Consider the following 4,609-nt stretch of genomic DNA (forward strand, 5'->3'; position numbering starts at 1 on the left):
CTTTGCATCCTTCAGAAAACATGAAATAGACCACACACACACACACACACTGTTTAATGGCATTAGCAGAGGTTGGATTACTCCTGCAAACATAAGATTCATCTTCAAAACACAAATTAAGATATGTTTAGAGAACAAAGTAAGCATGAATGAACCTCAGAAACAGTACGACTTATAAAACGCATCATGTCTCATGTGTTTCAACTACAGAAAAAACTAGCCTTGCAAACAATCTCACATAATTACATTTACCTCAGATCGATAGTTAGCAATGAAATATAACTCTAGAGAGGAGCATTTTGCCAAATATGTTACTGTAAATATATTACATATTCATTATACTTTTACTTAACTCTATTTTATGTGTTTGAATGAATCAGTCATGAAAACAAGTTACTGTTTATATGTTTAGATTTTAACTACACATTAAATTAGAAAAATACTTAATATATGATATATATATATATATATATATATATATTTAGTTATAATACCTATATAAGTTGAGGGCTTATGTGCAATTTAATTGTTTTTATACAACAAACTCAGTATTTTTTATTATTATTATTATTTATTTATTTTTAGTGTTTTAAAATGTGATTAAATTGTATTTATTAATTGACTGGGAAAGTGTTTTTTTTTTTTTAAAAGAAGAAAAAGAAAGAAAGAAATTGCTAAATAATAATGTTGGTGCATCAAAATATCAAGGTTTATTTAGCTTTATCTCCCACCATTCAAACCTCTCTTTGAATCATTAATTCGTTTGCATTTTTTTAATTCCTGATTTATGCAAAATTGATCTTAAAGCATTTTAATTATTGAAAAAACATAAAATTGTATTTATTATGCATACATTGCACTGTTCTTCAGGAATTGTTGAATCAGCTTGAATCGGTCTGATTCTGTCCACAGACAACATTCAGGAGGTGACTCTGAAGAAGAGACCGAACGGTCTGGGCTTCAGCTTTTTCATCACAGAGCTGGACACGTCTCTGGACTGCGGCACCATCGTGCGGATCAGAACACTGTTCCCAGGTCAGCCTGCGGAGGAGAGCGGCAAGATTCGGGAGGGAGACGTCATTCTGTCCATTAATGGAGAGCCACTCAAGGGCTTGTCCTATCAGGTAACAGTGGAGCACTTCTTCATCCACAGGAATGTTACTAAACATGCAGTAGAAACAGTGTGAAGAGCCTGGATCTGTTAAATACGGTGCTGTTATTCTGAAATGTATTCAATGAAAAGATGACCTGTGACCTCTGACCTCACAGCAAGTGCTGAGGTTACTGAGGAACTCTCCTTCAGAGGTGCAGCTGCTTCTCTGCCGTCCTTCTCAAGGTACTGATTTAATACCATGTAGTTTGAACATTTGGATCAGTCTGCCTTCTTTAAATGTCAAAGAAAGCACGGATCTGAATAATTAATACAGGTCAATCGGTTTTTAATTTAGATAAAAAATTAAGATTTGAAGATGCATTTATTTAATAAAAAAATTATAAATATGTGAAATATTATTACAATTTAAAATACGTGTTTCTATGTGAATATCTGTTAAACTGTAATTAATTTCTGTGATCAAAGCAGAATTTTCAGCATCAGTACTCCAGTCTTCATGATGTTACAAATTATTTTAAGAGGAACTTTCTATTCATTATAGAATACAGACAAAGATATTGTGCAGCACAACTGTTTCCAACATTGATAATTATTAAAAAATGTTTCTTGAGCAGCATGTTTTCATGATTTCTGAAGATCATGTGACACTGAAGACAATGATGTGAGAAATGATGCTGGAAATTCAGCTTCACATCACAGAAATAAATTACATTTAAAATACATTTAAAAATAGAACAGTTATTTAAAATTAGAATAATATTTTTGATCAAATAAATAGTCTTGTCATGCATATTAGGAAACTTCTTTCAAAAACATTAACATTATTTTACATTTATATTTTTCAAATAAAATATTTAAACTGAAAAGCGTTACTGACGGCTCTTTACAGTAACTTGGAATCATGCTTTACGTTGTTAAGGAACACTTCCACCTATAACAGAGAAAATTGGCCAACTGACCTGCAGCTGAAGCAGTCTTCTCCTGGGAATGAAGGTCATGGAGGAACCCTGGTGCATTATGGGAGAGGACAGATCCTTCAGATGGGTTAGAAAACTGAAGAGTCTGAATGTCCTTTAGGGAAAAAAATCGAACTGATTTCAAGGAGATTTTAGGTACTTGCTCGTTGCTCTCATACTTTAACGTGCTTGGCTTCTGCAGTTAAGTCAGTGCTGATGAAGCCATCCTCATAATGTCACGTCATGATTGTGGCATTACACACAGACACATACAAACACACACGCTTTCTAGAACATGCACAGGATCTCACGCTTCACACCTAGACCCCACATAGACTTTATTATCATCAAGACACTGATTTAGTTGATCTCAGTTGAATTAGCCGAACTAAACGAGTATTGTTTGTGTCCACAGGTCTTCTGAGCATTGGGAACAGAAACTGACCCAGTGTGCTGCCAAACATTTCCTGCACTTCTCTCGAATGGACTAATAGGCAAGCCTCAGTAAACCCTTATTTTAGTGATGCTCAGAAATTCAAACAATAAATGCCATTCTGAATAAATAAGTCATGAAAATAAGTTATTACAGCCACCAACCATAATTAAAAAAGTTCATATAAAAAACGTAATATGTCAAGAACACAAAAATGTTGAAGTGTTCTATAAATGACCGAATAAATAAATGAATGGCATGATAGATAAGCTTTATTTATTTAATAGGGCAGGGGCGTAGCAACCGGGGGGGACACGTCACCCGCACTTTTAGAAACAGGTGATTCTGACCCCTGCTTTTTTTTTTTTTTTTTATCCAGCGTGAATATTTCCGGGAGTGCTCTCTGGTTTGTTACTTAGATTTGAGTGAACTAACATTCAGCCAATCACAGAGCGAATCATCTCTTGGGCGCGTGTGCTATGAGCTTCAAATCTCTTGTTGCTCTTCTTAATTTTCGCTCGTTCTTTCACTTTGCTATTAGGCTATGGAATTATGTTTGTTTCAATAATAATGAATGAAACTTTATAAAACTGAACGTAACTTTTTCAGAAACTATCAAAAATTTGCCATTACAAAAGAAGAAAAACACAATGAAAATGAAAAAAAAAATGAACACAGTCGCACAAATGTAACAGGCTCTTCAAATCTGCTTCATTTTTGTTAATGTTTTTCAAAGATTCGTTTTCGCTGATCGTGGATTCTGAATGCATTGCCACAGATTTAGCTTTTGCTTCGCAGTTTTTCGTTTGGAGTTTTGACACAAACCTCTCGTGGGGGCGGGGTTAACAGTGATCTACTCTGATTGGATAGAGAGCTTTTGATGGACAGGTGCTCTCTAGTATGTCGCGATGACACTAATCACACGATAAAGTTTTCATGTTATGATTTAACCTACTGTAACGTCAAGAGACAACAGAACCCGTGTGGACCTCGTCACGTCGTGCCGGATTCAGTGTGTTAAATGCTCTCCTAATTGTCGCTTTGGATAAAAGCGTCTGCTAAATGAAAGTAACAAATTATTGGGTTCTGCTGTCTTTTGTTACCTACGTGCGGCTCGGGGAGTAGAATGATCCTTTCACAATAAATCAAATTTGTTTTGCACCGAGTATCTTAAAATACTTTATCAAAAGTTATTCTTTTAATTCATTGCTGCTACTTTATGTCCTAACTGGTCTGTAGGAAAGGCAGACTGTGACGTCACTGACAGAGAGAGTGGACCTCTCCAGAATGTGTACAGGTGAGATTTGTATTTAAAATAAACAGTGTTGGGGGTAATGCATTACAAGTAACGCGAGTTACGTAATCAGATTACTTTTTTCAAGTAACTAGTAAAGTAACGCATTACTATTTAATTTACAAGAAAATATCTGAGTTACTTTTTCAAAAAAGTAACGCCAGTTACTTTGTATTCCCATTTTTTGACTGACAAGCCTCCTGTTCCCATATTGGGAGAAATCGGAAGTATGGAGGCGTTGTGTGCGCTGTGTGAACATGTTACTGTAGTTCTAGACTAAATGTGAATGTGCATTAATTCATCCCACTCACAAAAAAACAAAAAACAAAACAGATTTAGTATTCATCAAAATTAATCAAAACAGTGAAATGCAAACTCAGAATATGACGCAAACCTGCAATAACTAAATATATTAAATAACACAAATGTATCTATTCCCATTTTATTAACAGTGTCTTTGCTGCTGACCTTTAATGATCCAGTTCAACCATACTAATAATTAAAAAATGACTTTAGATAGACTTTAGTGCTTCATTGTTTTTTTTTATTGCTGAAGTGTGTTAATCCTTCTTCTCTTGTGTTCTACTGTACAGACGTGAATCTACTTTTCCTTCAGCCTGAGGTTTATTCATTACACTTTTTGGTGTGAAAGGGCTTTTACATTTGCTATAAATAGAACTTCTTATATTAAAAACAATCAAGCCCTGCTCACATTTAAAAAGTAACGTGAAAGTAACGCAAAAATAATTTAACACATTACTTTCCATAAAAAGTAACTAAGTAACGTATTTAGTTACTTTTTTAGGGAGTAA

The sequence above is a fragment of the Carassius carassius genome, chromosome 39 (genome assembly GCF_963082965.1).
Source record: "Carassius carassius chromosome 39, fCarCar2.1, whole genome shotgun sequence".
Classification (NCBI taxonomy): domain Eukaryota; kingdom Metazoa; phylum Chordata; class Actinopteri; order Cypriniformes; family Cyprinidae; genus Carassius; species Carassius carassius.